Source organism: Leptonotus elevatus, chromosome 21 (genome assembly GCF_054856555.1).
Source record: "Leptonotus elevatus isolate MCC_2025b chromosome 21, RoL_Lele_1.0, whole genome shotgun sequence".
Lineage (NCBI taxonomy): Eukaryota > Metazoa > Chordata > Actinopteri > Syngnathiformes > Syngnathidae > Leptonotus > Leptonotus elevatus.
Window position 1 is genome coordinate 12,308,595 of NC_141259.1, and position 19,131 is coordinate 12,327,725.

The 19,131-nt window shown below is 37.0% G+C and overlaps 2 long non-coding RNA genes across 2 annotated transcripts in view; one reads left to right on the forward strand and one right to left on the reverse strand.

Annotated features, from left to right (window-relative positions):
• The first annotated feature begins 506 nt into the window (after positions 1–506).
• Positions 507–15,210, forward strand: LOC147155923 (uncharacterized). Its single transcript, XR_015091906.1, has 3 exons — positions 507–830; positions 930–1,011; positions 14,659–15,210. It is a non-coding gene; the product is annotated as an uncharacterized LOC147155923 (long non-coding RNA).
• Positions 13,035–19,131, reverse strand: part of LOC147155924 (uncharacterized) — a 57,100-nt gene continuing 51,003 nt past the window's right edge. The window contains exon 6 of the long non-coding RNA XR_015091907.1: positions 13,035–13,784. This is a non-coding gene — a long non-coding RNA (uncharacterized LOC147155924). The remainder of the gene's footprint in view (positions 13,785–19,131) is intronic.

A 19,131-nucleotide genomic window follows, 5' to 3' on the forward strand; every position in this document is an offset into this window, starting at 1 on the left:
CAAAGCAAAGCGCTGGATTATCATTTTAATCATGAATATGTGCCACACGCGTGGCTTTATTTATACAAAAACAGTGTTGGTTTTAAACACCTAATTTGACACAGTGCACGCCGTAACGATTCAACAACATTGTAAAGCACTTACAAGCAGTGTTAAGGTTTAGAGGCGCCGTAAAAATGCATCCCGTTTAACTTTTATGTGCGCCTCCTCACAGTTTCATTGCGTAAAAACACAATTATGCCTTTATTGTTTTTTATTGTTTTTACAGCCATGTACTTCACAAATATGGCTGACGTCTTGTGCTGTGTCACACGGAAAATAATGGTCACTTGACACATGAAAAATATGTTATTTTAACTATAATAGCGGTTTACCAAAAATCAACAGATTATCGAGGAGTTTAGTTTATAAACGTAGTTATTATTAGGGCCCGACCAATTAATCGGTCGCCGATTATGTATATAGTTTCCGACGCTGTGAAAGTACCCCGAATGCACCATTTTGCTTGCGTAGCATTAGCAAATAGCAAGTGTGTAGCGTATGTTATTCTGGTTATTCTGTTGTCACCCGAGCGTCCTATAAGCTGTTAATGACATCCCAGTTGGAGTTAACTGTAGAACTAAACACACGACGATAAGAATTACATCCACTGTAAATTTAAATACAAAACATGCTTCGTTTTTAAAACATCGCTAGCCTGGTGCTAATGCTAAAAACGAAGGGAGGATCCTATTCGAATGCTAACAGGAAGTTAGCATCGACTTCGGGAGTGTTTTTCCTTCAAAAAACGAATATTCACGCACAAATGCTGTAGGAACACATACCCACGGGTAAGATAAATACGCAAAGGCACAAATTCTTCCCAATTTGTGAAAAAAATTGTTATTTTAATGGAATTCATTCACAACTTCCTTCTGTACTCACTGTAGCTCGCCATGGAAAAAATAAGCCGAACAAATATGTTTTCCACAAAAGTTGCTTCTGCTGTAAAATGTGCAAGAAAACATTGAGGTGAGACGCATTCACACACATTCACAACTTCCTTCTGTACTCACTTTAAGTGTGTACTATTATTTTAGTTTATTCTACTCTTGTTTCATTTTCTCATTGTTTTATTTTGTCTTTGTCCTTTCAAGTTATATTTAAATAATAATTGTATGCATTAAATATCTATTTTGTAAATAATCGGCAGATTAATCGGTAATCAGTATTTTTTTCTGCCAAAAATCAGTATTGCATCGGTCGGTACTTGCCAATAATTAATAATCCATATTGTTAATAAATATTTATGCTGAATTATTACAGCTTTATTAAAGTTTGTGGGAAAGCAAACCGTGCGTGATTCCGTCAAGTTCGAAGCGAGATAACAGAGTTTAAGTTTGTTCAGATCACTCACCTTCACTCACAGTCAATACAGCAACTAGACTGCCTGCCTGTGACAAGATGGCCGCCGACGTCTAGTCTTAATAGATATCTATGAGTGACGCACTTCAAAAGACGTCCTGTAAAAACACACTCCAGAAAAAAAAAGAAGAAACACACTCCACAAAGATAGCTGACGTTGTGACGTCACATGACACAGTGACGTGTTTCCGAACAATAATCACACCCTCCACAAATATGGCCGACATACATGCGTCGCAGTGTTATACAATTCAAATATGGCCGTCAGTATTTTGGTTGTTGTGCAGTAACGCCCTCTACAAAGATGGCTGACATACATACTTCGAAAAAAAGAAGCCACATACTCCACAAAGATGGCCGATTTACAGGACATGCTAATGTATTTTTCCGTTGTTTCAAGCTACTTATGCTCGTTTATAACCTTTGTCTTGATTTTTCCATTTTAACTGAACCCCACGCGCACACTTTTTGTGCAGCGAGGGTGACCTTCCGCGTGAATCGCTTGGCCTTTTTTTCACCAGCAAACGACACACCGACCGCGCTCACATGGACTAAAGCGCCGCATTGATTTTCTTTAGCTTTTCTTCTATAGCGTCTGCAGTCTCACAATCTATACGCTCTCAACTTGCGCAAGGGCTTTCAACATTGACCCCCACGGAATGCTGCGACTTCAACATACTGTACTGGCAGTATGTTGAAAGCAATAAGTGTTTGTGTGAGATTCGTTCAAGGACTCGTGGTGGGAAATGTCGCCTGGCAACAAACACGTGGAATTATAAAGTCATGCGTGGAACATACTCCGCTCAGACAGTGTTTACATCATCAACAGGTCAGGAATATTGGTTGAATTGATGTATCTCTTTCCTGAAATTATTATTAATAAACAATAAAAATATATTTGTTAAAATTGTTATAAAACTATTCATTTAAAATGCATAAATTAAAAGACTAAAATACATGAAAAATTAAAAGTAAAATTCACAAATAAAATTGTAATTATAAAATCTCAAATGTATAGTATAAATAATAAAATTATTAAAAATCGTAGTACAAATGATAACATACAATAAAAATGCTAAAAGTACATTTACTATTATTAAAAGAAAAATCTAAGTAAAATACAATTTGAAAATTTAACAAATTTTACGTAAAAAAATAAGATAAAAAATACAATAACAATCCAAATAAAAATTCACATCAATTAATAATGAAATAAAAAATTGGAAAAAATTAAGGAAAAATACATCATTATTAATATTAAAAGAAGTAAGATAATAAATAAAAAGTAATAAAATTATAAATACATTAAAAATCAAAAGTAAAATTGTAATGATAAAATCTCAAATGTATTGTATAAATAATGAAAAAAAACAAAAAAAGGAATACAAATGATTACATACAATAAAAATGCAAAATGTACATTTACTATTATTATTCACAGAAAAATCTCAGTGAAATAAAAAGTAATAAAGGATACATTAAAAACTAAAAAAATAAGATAGAAAAAATACAATAAACTCAAAATAAAAATTCTAAAAATGAATAATGAAATAAAAAGTGGAAAAATATGTTATTAATATTAAAAGAAGTAAGATAGTAAATAAAATGTAATAAAATTATAAATACAACATTCAAATTCTAAAAATATATAAAAGTAAAACAAGAAATAAACACAGTCACAAATAATGAAATAAAAAAATATATAAAAAATGATATAAATGATTAAAAAAAGGTAAATGCCTACAAATTATCAAATGTAATACAAAAATGAATACTACAGTAAGTACATTGAAAATGAGAGTAATAATAAATGAAAATAGAAAATATAATAATTAATAAACATAAAATACAAACAAATTCTACGAATTAAATGTACAAAAGTGTAAGATAACTAATAATACATAATAAAAAAACCTAACAATGAAAATATACACAAATCAATAGATAATTAAAATTAATAGTAATATTATAATTAAATACAGGTAGTATTCCATATATATCCAGTATGTTGCATAGTTTAATATATTTATTAATATAAATTAAAAATAAATTTTGCTGTCTCCATATTACACTCTTGCAAATGACCACTAGATGGCGTTAATGTTCCAAATCTGCCAGGCAGCTTCTGTCCTGCTACTTTTGTTTACATATTGCATACGTCCTACCTTAAACACTTTAAATTCACATTCATTACATGCATATATTTTTTTAAAGGTTATTTGCCATTAAAAATAATCACAACCGCACCTGCTGTGCTGTCAATTCATTTCAAGCATGTTTCTTCTTTAAGTTTAAGGCACATTGCCACCCCTAAAATAGTGTCCTGTGTGGAGGGGCCGCACATAACGCACATGCCCAAAAGTGCCACTGCTGGAAGAAAAAAACATGGCTGTTGTCTTAAGTTGGCAAGTCAGCAATTGGACAAGTCTTTCTTTGTAGCAGCGCTATTGATCTGAGCGCTTCTCTTCTTCCTCCTCCTCCTCCACCCACGCTCCCCCATGCTTGCTATTCTTCATGTGCACTGTACAACATAGCTCAGGATTCACTGCACACCTCGCCTTCATGCGCCCCACGCCTCCTTTTCTGGCTTTATGCTCAAGAAAGTAACGTGTGCGCGCACACACACACACACACACACACACACACACACACACACACACACACACACACACACACACACACACACACACACACACACACACACACGCGCGCGCGCGCGCGCGCGCCATTTAAAAAATAATTCTAAGGAATGACGAGAGGTCACTGACAGCTTATGAAAAAAAAAGGGGGTCCAAGGTCCAAGCTAAATGTAAAGTGTATATAAAGTTGAAAAACACTTTTCATTGCATTGAAGCTTCACATTTTCTGTATATATTTTTTTTAAATTGGGAAACACAAGATTATTTATTTATATTTTTTATTTTATTATTTGTATTTTTTTTGTGTGAAAAAAAGTATTTGTGTATATATCCATAAAATAATATATATGTGCCTAAAGTGCAGCTCTGGTTTTTTTTTCCATTTAAAAAAACACTATTACATTAAAAATACACATTTGTCCTTTTTTAATGTCTGTATTCATTTATATAAAGCTCATTTAATTGACATGTATAAAACTGACATACTGCATAATATAAAAAAACTTTTTAATTTTAAATTATGTGCTTGTAGTCTTTTAGTCAAAAGTAAAAAAATATATAATAATTTTTGGATTATTCAATTATGCTTTAATTTTCTGAACATTTATTGAAAATGTTTGTGCTTGTATACATATACACACATGCACAAATATATACATTAAATCTTATGTATACAATTGACATGTATAACATACTGCATAATTAAATAAATATATATTTGGATGTTTTAAAAGTTTTTATTTATTAAATAATGTGCTTGTAGTCTTTTAGTCCAAAGTAAAAAATAAAATAAAAAAAATGGACAGACTTTGAAACAGAATATACAAAAACAACAAAATAGAAATCCTGCTTTTTTTAAATTGGATTATTTAATTATGCTTTAATTTTTTAACATTTATTAAACATTTTTGTGCTTGTATACATATATACACACGCACAATCATATACATTAAACATTGATGTATACATATATAAGCACATACCAATAACATATAATCATTTAGAAAAGAGCATAGGATAAATGTCAACACTGAAAAACGATACCAAAATTGTTGAGGGGGGAAAGAGGAGATGCTAGGTCATGTATGTGTGTGTGTTAACCCTCGCGTGATGTTCACCTCCATCCTCGCCGTCAAGGTCAAGAAAGGAGGGATGCTAAAGCTAGCCCAGCCGCTAATTAAAATGTCCCATTTGAAGAATGTAGGGCAACAAACGGCGCTGTCGTCGAACAACCTACAGCGGCCTGATGGCTCTTCTTATTAATTTTTATGCAGCGTGCCACACGGCTATAATTAGCCAGGTATCTCCCGCCTGCAGAGTCGGAGAGGAGACAGGAAGAAGGGAGACGGGCGGCTTCCTCGTCTCACACATTTTTGTGCCACAATTAGAGAGCTTGTGCCAATGTATATATATAAAAAAAAAAAAGTGACAGGTCACACAAGTTGCGCTTGACATACAAATGTTTGAAGTGTTAATTATATATTCTTGTAACTAATCGGCCATCGAATCAGCTATCAAAATTGTATCCTGTCAGATATTGGAGACATCTAAAAATTCCCACTTTCCTGAACACAGCATTAAGCCACATGTCGATTCTACGGACCTCAAACAGACAGCGGGGGTCCTGAAACGATAACATAACCGATGGACTATAAACGGTGTGTTTTCACCCCTGCTGGCTAATAACAAAACGTGATCCTCGATGTGATCGGTTCACAAATGTCACACCGGCAATTTGAAGAAAGCTTAGTCTGAAATCATGCTGGGAATTACATGGGTAGACCTGAGGTTATCCCTTAATCAATAGCAAACGTCCCCTGCCGTCCACACAGCCAATCAGAGGAGAGCAGACGGTCGGCAACCGCGTTGTTTACACTCCTCGTAGTGGGTTATATGTATGTGTGTGTCGGTTCTGGGCGTGATTGCTGATTTCACTCCGTGTGTGTGTGTGAACGCTAATTGCAGCTGTTTGTTTTGTTGCCGCGGCGGTTAGCGGGGTACAATCAAGTGTTGCGGGAATTTCGCCGAACCCAAAAGGTGATGAGCTGAGGGATAAATAAACACGGAGAAAATCAGTTTGTGCACTCGTGCGCTCTGACGATGACGAGGCGCTTCTAAGCCGCGGTTTGTATTTCATGCAGAGTAGGACATAGACCTTAGGCTGTATACCTTTAAAACAACCACATCCGTTGCAATGTCCGTTAGCTTAATGCTAACACACAATGAATGCAAAACGTCATAGACGGGTTAACGAAACTAGCATGGATGTTGTGACGTGTGCTCACCAAATGGAGTAAACCGTGGTGTGAAACAACACCACATATAACATTTCATTCTCACATCACCGATTATAATTAATACAGAACAAAAAAAGTTTTTTCTTTTGCAGCAATTTTCTTTTTCAATTACCCACTGAAAGTTAAATCTCACAATGAGCCACACAAACATCCTCATGATTATACACTACACACCGCCCCCATTGTAATGATCGCCGCCGGCGCTGCCGGTCTATTATTTGCGAAATGGAATGCTTGATTTGTGATTGCCGTATGTCGCTTAATGCCTCACCTCGCTGCAAAAAAGACCGTGCTTCCTCCTCAAGATGTCTGGCTTGTGTTTTTTATTCCTCCACAGGCTGTGCGCTCAATCTCTTGAAATAATTGTGTGATGACGACATTATCTGCAAACGTAACAGAGGTTTGTTAATGGCAGAAATAAATGCCTCACCTCAAATAGAGGAATTTTCCCACCTCAACAGGTGGTGCCTCTACATTGCTATGACGTGCTTTGACGTTGCTCCACCTATACACAAGAATTTGCACAAATAAATGCCTCCTCTCAAATAAATGTAGAAAAAACTAAAAAGGTAGTGTTATTAGGTTTTGATACCAGTCACCTTACATCAAATAAATGCCTCTGTTCTGAGAGACAGCATGGCAATGTGCGTTGTTTACAGCAACAAATGAATGCCTCACCTCAAATAGATGCCTCTTTTATTGACCGTAAAGGAAATAATAACAGTTGGTGCCACAAAGCAACACACAAATTAAATACCTTACTTCAAATAAACACCTGGCCCTCGCTACAGTTGAATCACTAAGTCTGTCACAAAAATTATAGTGGACGAAAGATACGACACTGTGCCTCAATTACAATGTTATTCACAACAAAAAATAAATGCATCACCTCAAATAGATGTTTTCCTGCTCAAATACCATCCTCAGATAAGTAAGTAAAGTATTTGTCTCAAATAGCGACTTCCGCTTGAAATAGATTGCGTGAATTAATTAATTGCTGTGTACATAATCTATTGAAATGAATGCATCCCCTCAAATAGATACCCATTTTCCCTTAATAATAAAACAGTTTTGTTTGGTAGCTGTAATTGCATTACTTCAAATAAATGCCCTGCGCTGTGCTTGAAGTGACCTCTGCTCTACTAGATACCATGCTTCAGTTAACTGCAAGGGTGTGTGGTTTTACTGAAACATTAAATAAACTAAAATCTCCATATGTGTCATTCAGTTGCTACAGTATGTGCGTCAATTCGCTGAACTAAATAAATGCCTCACTTCAAATACAAGCCTTGTGCTCTCTTGCAGTTAATAATTAGAAAACTGAAGCACTATATTGTTTTGTGTGTGTGTGTGTGTGTGTGTGTGTGTGTGTGTGTACATCCCACTGGTCAGCTAAAACGAAGACTCTCACACTGCGTTAGCAGCAGGCAATTAAGGCGCTGCGCACAACATGGCGCAGCGATGCATACGTACGAGGGCTACTCCCCGCAATTACGGCAACATTAAAGGGATTAGCCCGCAACGTCCAATTCCTCGGGAGGCCCATCGGAGGCGCGCGCACCAGCGGGACGGAAATAAAAGAACAATGCAATGCCGCACCACGCACGCAAGAGAACGTTCAGCGAGGATGGCAGGATTCATAAACGGGCGCAGAGCGGAGGAGGAGTGCATGATACAAGTGGAACCTCCACACAGGAGGTGCCTACATAATCGCACACGCACACACGCGCGTACACGCAGCATAGGTATGCAACAACGACCCACACACTACACTGTGCAGCAGCATCACGGATGGATGGATGATGGATAATAGAAAGATGTATGGATGGTGGTGGATTATAGAAAGATACAATAAGTGGAACAATGGATGGATGGATGATAGAGACAGATGTTAAATGGATGACTATATAGGGTGCCTGGATGGATAACAGACAAATAGTAGATAGCTAAGATAGCTAGTGAGCTAGCTAAGACAGCTAGCAAGAGAGAAAGCTTTAGATTGGTAAGTATGTGGATAGGCACTGACAGACAGATGGCCAAATCGCTAAAGAGATGGATAGACAAGAGGATAGCTAGCTAAGATAACTAGGGAACTAGCTGGCATAACGATCACAAATGAGCGTGAGAATGAGAGACAGGCAAGCAGGCAGACAGACAGACAGACAGAGAAAGATAGCTTCATATTTATATAGCTAGCTAGACTGATAGATGATGGCAAGCTAAGATTGCTAGTGAGCTAGCTGAGATAGCTTGATACCTAATATAGCTAGAGAGCTTGCTAAAATAGCTAGCAAGCTAGAGCGATAAAAAGCTAAGGTAATTAGCGAGCTAGTTAAGATAGCTAGCTGAGTTAGCTAGCTAAGATAGATAGATAGATGATGGCTAGCTAATATAGCTAGTGAGCTAGCTGAGATAGCTTGATACCTAATATAGCTAGAACGCTTGCTAAAATAGTTAGCAAGCTAGAGCGTTAAAAAGCTAAGGTAATTAGCGAGTTAGTTAAGATAGCTAGCTAAGTTAGCTAGCTAAGACAGACAGACAGACAGAGCGAGCAGCAAGCTAATGATTTTTCCCATAGGCCACCTCCCTCCACATGACTGGGCACGCTCAGTTAATTCCCTGTGTTGACCTGCAGCCCAATGAAGTATTGATCAGCACTCTGACAGTGTGCGAGTGCTCGCGTGTGCGTGCGTCTTTAATGATGCGTTGGCTCACCACAGGAGGGCACGCAGTGCGAGCTAGCAAGCGCCGCAGCGGCAGAGGGCACGGCAGCAAATCAAGGTCAAAGGAAGGCTGGCGGTGCGACGTAATAGCACACACTGACACACACACGTTCAGTGATGTTTAAAAAAAAATCTTCTTACTGTCTCAATGTTTTTAATTAAATGCTGTTTTCTCCTCCAATGGCAATGGAGAAAACGGCTTATTCCGGTCACGCCCGCTAGGCAGGCTAGTTGTGAAATATTTGCTAACTGAATCGCTGCTCTTTATTAAGTATAAAATACATGTTAATGAAGACAAAACACTGGAAGTGTTTAACTGACTTTTTGCACTTTTGTTTTCAAACAACATAAAAAAAAAGAAAACTTTTATTGGAAGCATCCAGGCAAATTGGGGGAAAACTTAGCCTTAAGTAGATATAATCAGAGAGTACGTAGCCCAGAAATTATAACACAACGGGGGGGGAAACGTAAAAAATAAGATCGTGATAAAGGCGTTAAAACTTTATCGTCAAATGCAAACAAAAGTGTAAATATGAATCATACCGGGATGATTTTGTTTCGCACAATCATTATAGGTTTGCGTCTTTAAATACATCAAAGTTGTTCTCGTTACCTTTTGGTGATAAGGCCACGATGCATTTTAGACCCCCTTAATTGGCCGGCCAGATTGTTCCCCGTGGCGCGCTTTAGCACATTTATTCCCGTTACTATGGAAACACGTACGCATCCAGCCTTGTTTTATTACGCTTTACCTCCCGGACACTTTTAATCGCTTACCATAGGAGATCGCCGTCTGCATTTCCAGTCTTCGGCGTACACCCACGCAATTAATGCAGCAGTAGGGAGAACTTTGGAACGCGAGGCGACGTCACTTTTGCCTTTCACGCAAAAAAGACTCGGGCATAGAATAAACTTGAAATATTATGGCGTCGAGAAAACTTACAATGTTGCAGTAATACATTTTTGAATTTGTCGTGTTTCTTCTTGTTTTTAACAAAATGTTAAAAAAACGACTTGAGCCACTATTGCTATTAGGCTAATGACATTACCAGAATAAACATAGCATTTTAAGAGGAAAAACAATGTTATCGTTAGGTTTACGAAGTTAACAATGAAATGTTAGGAGAATAAAAGACAACGTTAGGAGAGCCGCTATATTATGATAATAAAGTCAGAATGTTACCAAGATTAAAGACAGGAAAATGCTAACAAAAATAGTTGTACAGCTTTATGATCATACATTTAGGACCTATTTTTGTGTTGGACAAGTTTCCGTTTGATAATTTACAATTTATTTCAATAACAAAACAACTTTTTGGGGATAATATTTCTAAATGTATTTTCGGAATAATGTATTTCAACTCCTCCAAAATTTTAATTCCACGTTAAAAAGTCAAAATATTCAGAGTATAAAGCCGTAATGTTACAATTTAAAAAAAGTGTAACGCTTCAAGAAAAATTCCTATTCCAAAAATAAAGGCATAATGTTATCATTATCATTATTATTATTTATATTATATTATACATTATATTTATATAATAATAATAATTATTATTATAAAATTTTAGAATTTATGACAATTTGAATAACACAACTTTTTTTTGGGGGGGTAAATATTTCCAAATATATATTTCCAAATATACTTTTGGAATATTTCAACTCCAAAGTTTTAATTTCACGTTAAAAAGTCAAAAACATTCAGAGAAAAAAAAATGTAACACTTCAAGAAAAACTTCTAATATTACGACAATAAAGGCATAATATCATTTTTTTTTAATCACAAGAACAGGCTTCATTCAATGTTACAATAAAGTCATAATATAAGAATAAAGACCATTTTTCTTTGGTGCTGCCACTGTGAGAGCATCCCTTTAACAATTAGGCGTACAAGTAGTGTACCCAAATGTAATACTCAATAATAATGATAATAAAATGGAGTCCTCCATAATATCACCTTGTGGATCATCATCCGTTCTTCTCCATTGGTCGCGTTAACGTGAGCGATTGATTGGTGAAGGAAAACACAGCATTCATGGCAGCCAAAATGAATGGCTATCGATTTGACATGTTTACGTACAAGTGGCGACTATTAAGACGGTAGGGTGGCAGCATAATGCCTTTGATTTCTATTGTTCATATCCACACTCCTTTGATTTAGGTTGTTCCAAGTTTTGAAAATACCTACTCCAGTAATATAGTAGTCTTCTATTATTCACAGTTTTAGACAGCCACACTCCTTTTATTTCTATTGTTCATAGTCAAGACACATCTGCACTCAAATGCGATTTTGAATGTTCCTAGTTTTGAAATCGTTTTGACACAATCCTACTTCAGTGATATCACTAGATTTCAATTGTTCACATCAACACTCCTTTAATTTCTATTGTTTATCATTTTGAAATACAGTTTAAACATATTTGCACACCAGTGATGTCGTTTGATTTCTGTTGTTCAGTTTAGACACATGGTTTAGATGTTCCCCCTCCTTTAATTTCTATTGTTTATTGTTTAGAGTAGACACATTCCTGCTCCTTTTTTATTTCAAATGTTCATAGTTGAGACTTACCCCCCCAACCATCTAATTTCTAATGTTCATCACTCCTTTAATTTCTATTGTTTATAGTTGAGACTTATATTTATGACCCCCCCCCCAATCATTTCATTTATATTGTTCATAGTTTAGACATATGGTTATGACACATGCCCAAAAAGCGAAAATAAATAATTTCATCAAAGATGTTGCGATGACACACTTCCTAATCATCACTCTTTTTTCCAAAGATGGCTTTCTTTCTATTTTATTTATTTATTATTTTTCATGTGCCGTGATAATGTTTTATTTTTTCTTTTCACCTCCCCTGGGGACACTTTAGCGGCCTGCCGCGAGAAATCACCCTCGCATGACCGGAGACGTGGCAACCCCCCCCCCCCCCCCCCCACAGCGCCCCCAACGTTAGCCGCTTCTCCTTTCTTAAATCTCTCGCTGCGCTCCACCATTACGCCAAAAGCAGCTGCTTTCCAAAATGGCTGCCGGGGAGCCGCCACACGTCCGCATACAGATTAGGATTACGGAGCTGCAGTGAGTTTTAACAACCCCCTCCCTGCGGTAGCTAACATGGTCACCGGACATGCGGGAGTGCTGCATCACGCTGATTGATTTTGTGCCACGTCTGCGTGTTGTTTAACCCTCAAAGTCCTTTTAAGTAGTGTTTGCCAAAACAGGGGTCCTCGGACGTGGCTTGGAGGTCCACAAAAATAATTTAATAAATGATTTTCAATTTCCCCCCAAAATTTCTGCTCAGATTTAAAAAAAAAATTAATAAAATGTTAGCTTTAAATTTGGGTGGCTGGTATCGGCAGCCTACCCGATATGGTAGAGCAAAAGTATTGTACACATTGTGTAAAGGTGTATGAATACATTAAACAATCTAGTTTTTTTTCCCCCAATCAAACTTAACTTCTCACAATATAAATCGGTCATTATGTCCAAAGATGTACATGATAAAATAAAACGGCATCTGTCTTTTTTTGTAGGCGGAAAAAGCAGGATTGAAGAGGATTTTACATTAAATAATCTTTAGTAAAAACTACGCTGAGCTGAGATACTTCTTGTTTTCACTCCTTTCAAATTTAGAGTTCAACCAATTAGTAGGCTGACATCTACCGGTTAAGAGTGGAACTACACCCACAATAAACAGGAAACGGAACAAAATAGAAAGTACACATTTTGATAAAAAGGGCAATTTTATGAGTTGTCGTAAGTCGGAATTTTACAAGACAAAAAGTTTTACTATAAAGAGAAAATAATTTAGATTTTTTGCAGAAATTAGTCCATATTTTACTAGAATAAAAATCTGAATATTTTGCATAAAAAAATGTTTGTTAATGAGAGAGAAAAAATAAGAGAAGAACAAAGTCTTAATTTTACTTGAATAAAATCAGGGAAAAAGTCATAATGATACAAAAAAGTAATATTTTTTTGTCATAACGGCTAAAGAAAAAAATAAAGAAAAAGTAGGTCAAAATATGATGTCAAATTTTACCTAAAAAAAAATCCCTGAAGTGCAAAAAAAGTTGCAATATAATAATAAGAGGGGAAAAACTTGAAAGAACTGGAATATTACGTGGCAAAAAGTAAAAAGTAATAATTGTACCAACACAAAATTAGGATTAAACAAGTAAAACAATTGAAGAATTTTAGTTTTGGTCATTGTGAACAACCAGGACATTTCTTTTTAGTCTTTTAGTGCGCTCTACGCAGCCTGTAATTGAAGGAATTATAACAAGTGCGCGTGTGACATAAAACGCCGCATCCCGTCATTTCCATTTTTATTCTCCACCGAGACGTTTTCCCCGATCGATTATTGCACATCGTAAAAAACAAGACGGGCTGCTAAAAACGCCGTAATGATACGACCAACGTAAAAAGTGCGCTGATGGTTAAAATGCTGAAGGTTTTACAGGCGTGCAAATCAAACGAGTTTTTGTGACACTCATCTTATTATTGCCTTGGCAACAGGCGTACCCTGAAATCCTATTGGAGAAAATGAGCACATTAATGAAGATGTTTCCATTTTTCAGAATGAGAAAAATAAACACACTTGATGTAATTAGACTCCACAGTCTCCACTTGGCTGTGCCGGGCCGACCACAAGTCAACGCAAAAGATTGTCGTCCAGTTCTCATCCCTCATCGTTTGTCAGTGTGATGCGTTCATGGCCTGCGTGGAAAAGCAGCAGAAATCATTCTCAGCATGGAGTACAAATAAGTTTGTTTTTACTAGAATAAAATCACAATGAGTCATAAATAAATAAATATATATTGAGCGCGAGCCGCACACGATTGTGGAAATCGCCAGCCGCAATGTCCGCAATCTGCAATAGCTGCTAGCAATAGCAATATTTGAATACAAACTGTGGAGCATCAAGTTAAACAACGGAATAATATCAAAGGTCATATTTCGCTGTTTGTTGTGGAGCAAGCTAGGGATGCATCTTTGCCACATTTTTTGGACTGGGCAGGAGTAGGGCCTTGAGATAAGAGCAGAGCACTACTTGAGTCTAAACGAAGCGCCTCAACTGAAGTCCAAAGTACAAAGATCTCACCAAACTACTACTTTTATCCAAATGAAGATCCTGAATTCACTTCCACTCACAGTTGGCACAGAGATCCCACAAGATGGCGGCAAAGCGCTACTTTTGTTTACACAAAGTTTCTCAACTCACTTTGACTTGATGGCGGCAAAGCACAACTTTTTTCTAAATGAAGCTCCTCAAATCATTTCGACTTAGTTTCTTTGCACAGATATCTCACAAAATGGCAGCAAAATACTACTTTTGTCTAAATGAAGCTATTCAACTAATATCAATGTAGTTTTTGGGACCAAGATGCCATAAGGTAGCAGCTAAGCACTACTTTTATCTAAGTGAAGCTCCTCCTCCTGAAATATTACGATTTGAGTCTGCAAAAATTGTCATTTTTTCCCCATGAAATTTGTCGTCTTCTTTTTTTCTAACCACTTACTGCAAACCATTGACCAGTGCTGGCAGTGTTTTTGTGCGTGCTCATGGTGCTAACTTTCTGCTTTGCTGCAGTACGACAACATGGCTAAACCCGCAGGGGCTCGGCACGGAGCCGCGCGCGTGGACGACGGATGGTTCTCGGCTGGCGGCGTTGGACTGCGGTCATCAGCTGGAGTGCTGGCGCGGGAAGACAAACACCTGCCGCTGAGGCAGGGAGCCACGGATAATTAAACGAGAGCGATGGAAATGGAGGAACGGAGGTGGGAACTGTAGCACTGACACTCAGGCGGAACGCAATTAGCCGTCGTGTTCTCCTCCAGCAGAATTGCATTATGTTTTTTCTTTTTTTTTTTTACATTTAATTTAGGCCAGCTGAAATGAAAGAGTAACAGCGAGGAGAGATAATGAGCGCAAACTGATATGGGAATGTTGCACGCTGACTCGGTGGCCGGTAATGAGACGTCGCAAAGCACAACGTGACACAGTGACCCAAAGCAATTGTGGCGTTATGTGCACCTTTACCTGTCTTAGGGCTGAAAACCACAAAAGAGAATGTGGTCTTGCAAGAATAGAATCCTGTCATAATATTGTGACAAGATTTTTCCCCCCGTAAAATTGCTATTTAATTGCCACTAATTAATATATATATATATATATATATATATATATATATATATATATATATATATATATATATATATATATATATTTAATTGCCACTAATTAATATATATATATATATATATATGTTTTATTATGAATGGAATGGAATCCAATTATACTGTCAAGTAAAACGCAAAACTCATCCAAGAGAAAAAAAAAAGAAGACCAACAGAGGGAAGAAGAAGAAGCCTGACGGGTCCCCAGACAGCAACCCGATTATATTTAAAAATAAAAACATAACAAAGGGGGAGGGGTTTAAAAAAACAACTCCCAAACTATGCTCCTATAAACAGTATGATTTAGTTTTGAAAAAAAAAATAACTCAGCAAACAGGCTTATGAATAGATTACAACAAATAACGATAGTTGCGACTACATTTTCTGGTTATATTACAACTGTTTTCTCGAAATAGTAACATTTTAGAAATAGTAAATTTTATATTTGTAAAATATAATAAATATGAATAAATATTTAAAAATATATATTAGATTTTTTTTCTGTTAAAGTAACAACTTTATTGTAAGAAAATTAAATTTTGGGGGGAAAAATTCTGATTCTGGTGAAATCAACAATTGATATGAAGCTAATGTTGCAATATTATGATTATATACTGCAAGAAGCAAGTCATGATAAAATTAAAAATAACTTTCATGCTCATAAAATTGCTGCCATTGTTGTTCAAATGAAATTGTTTTTTAGTATATAGTTTTTACTTACTGGCCAAATGGGAAATGTGAACTTTTGTCTCGCAAAATCGTGACTATTTCCATTTGAAAAATTCATACAAAATAAATATTTTATTCTCTGTAAAATGTAATTTTTTTACTCATTTCATTCCTATAAAATGACAACTATTTTAAAGCCATACACATCCAAAGTCACAGATACTGCAGAATGTGAGGCTAGCGACCCCTAATAGACAACAATACTTGCGCATGCGCATATAAAGCAAAATGTACTTGTACACAATTACTCAATTCATCGATAAGATAATCGGTAAAATTCTCTTTCTTCCATTGTTCCTGGTCGAGCAGCTCTAATGACCGCGTAATGACTGCGACTTATGTCTTTAGCGCCGTTGATTTGTTTGCGGGGCTGAGATTATTTCCATTGCGCAGATTGAAGCGTAAACCCTTCACAAACCACAAGCGCTGCACTTCGGTCCCTGCTTGGGATTTGAGCCAGGCCTAATCAGATTAAAACACTGTCGCCATCCCACCAGCTTCCTCCCTTGCAACAACGTGGCGCATTGCTCTCTCGGACCCGTGGGCCTGAAGACATCAACATTTTTGCATTTTGGAAGTCACGAGCCCAACGCTTTCCATTGATTTCTATATTTTGACGGTTGGTAGGTTACATGAGTGCAAAGGTTTTTCTGCCCGCTAACCGACCGACGGCGACCTGGATCCTCCACAATAAGTGCAGCCAACAATGGCGACTGACTGATGGCTCCACGCGCCTTTTGTGGCCGCGCTACAAAAGCAGCCCATCAAAGGGCGGCCCCGGATCATACACTCGGTGCAAATCAATCACTTTTCCTCTGGCCGGGGCGGCGAGTGGAATTAAATTCCTCCCACCTTTTTTTTTTTTTCATTTATAAAGCAGAATGGTGCAACACGAATGAGGCCGGCGAAGGTCCACCATGATGGAAAGCGCTGATGTCGGTCACACAGTGGAACTTATTAGCCTCCCCTCTGCCTCCATTTTGTTTGTTTTGTAGAATCCGGTGCTATCATGATTTTATTTTGGTAAATTTAAAATTTTCTTCATGCAGATTGGCACACGTTTCCTGTACTATTATTATTCAACATTGATAAAACTTTGATTTAGCTTTGCCTTAGGAAAGTCACCTTAGCTTAATGCTAACAACAACAACAAAAAACACACCCTCATCTGAACCCTGGTTCAACTAATGATTTATCAGGGATTGCAGTCCGTAAAAAACACTATACATAAAATTATTTTAGTAAAATAAAACTTTGACACACATTAAACAAAAAAAGCTTAATGCTAACAAGCAATGCAAAATGTCATAGCTGCTAGCAATAGCAATATTTGAATATAAACTGGAGCATCAAGTTAAACAACGGAATAATATCAAAGGTCATATTTTGCTGTTTGTTGTGGAGTCACCATCTCCATGTAAATCCGTACATCCCTACTAGCCTAGCACTAATGCTAACTAATATTGGAACACAAATGGCACAACAAAACATGAATAAATTCAATATTAAAATACTAAAATGAAAAACAGGTGACAAATCCAGGTCCAGAAAGTAAAAACCCTGCCACGGTTTGGCTTTAGCCTCAGGTGCTAGCTAGCTAGCTCCCTAAGTAGCTCCCATGGTGCTCGTTTACCTGCTAGGGGAGCTAGCTAGCTAGCAAACTAGCTAGCACCAGGGGCTAAAGCCAAACTGTGGCAGGGTATTTACTTTCTGGACCTGGATTTGCCACCTCTGCTGAAAAATTGTACTATATGACGTCCATTTATTGTACACACGTGCCCCCCAGGTGGCCATTGATCAATTATATTCAATAATGTCATTGTTTTTGTAAGGTACAAGACAATAGAGGGCTAATTTATGCTAATATTTGTATTTCTATTGTAAAAACCCGTTAAAAAAATGACTGAAAAAACAGAAGGGTCCGGAACAAATCACTTCACTGCATTAAAAGGCCAAGCGGCCTCCTTCACTTCCATCTGCCGGGAGGGTCATAACTCCCTTCACCGTCACGAGCGTCAAACGGCCTCGCCTCCAAACAAAGGTGGCTCCCGAGTCGGCCTCCACGCGTCGGGGTTATCTGTATGACAAAGCAACTTTTCCCCCCTGTGCGCCATCCATTTTCATGAGGCGGCGAGCGGTTGGTGACCTTCCGGGGGCGGAGGGCTCCAGCTGGCCGCACACCTCCGTGTTGACTCATTGCGCGGGACGGCCATTGTGTGCGGCGCGTGGCCATTGTTCCAACGTATACGCACACACTCCTGTCAGCCATTTTGCTGCTAGTTGACCTTATTAGTTAAGGTGGATGCATTAAACATGAAGTCATTACAATAAGTCAGACGGTTGCATTTGTCGTTGGGAGTTGGGAAACTGGGAGTGTTCCTAAAAATATTTAACTCGTACACTGCCATTGACGGCTATAGTCGTCAAAAAGTCATTTGAACAATTTCGATTAGTTTAACGTTTTCTCCCATTTTTGTTAACAAGAGTATGAAAACCTTGATTTTTTTTATTGTACATTTAGAACAGATATAAAATTTGTGATTAATTGTGAGTTAACTAGTGAAGTCATGCGATTAATTATGATTTAAAAAATGTATCGCCTGACGCCCCTACTTTTTTAATTATCTTTTCTTTTTTTCTTAAAAAAAACGATTATTAAAAACAAAAACAAAAAAAAATGTTTTTTTAAAGAAGAAAAGATTATTAAAAATTAGGGGCGTCAGGCAATTCATTTTTTTCGTAATTAATCGCATGACTTCATAACTCACGATTAATCACAAATTTTATATCTGTTCTAAATGTATTTTTTTTCTAGATTTTCCTACTCTTGTTAACAAAAGTGGGGAAAAAATGGTAAACTAATAGAAATAGTTCAAATGAATTTTTGACGTCTATAGCCGTCAATGGCAGTGAATGAGTTAAGTTGCTATATATTGAAAGTGACTGCTATACATTTTTGGGGGGCTAAATATGGAATCACTTATTACCGCACACCACAGGATAATCGCTCAGGATAATCTTTAAGACACATCCAACAATCAGTCTGGTCTATTTTTAATTTTTAAAGTCATTTTAAATGTCAAACAGCTTTAACACTTACGATAGGAGAAAAAAAAATCACGCTGAAAACATGCTACACCACACGATAATCGCTCAG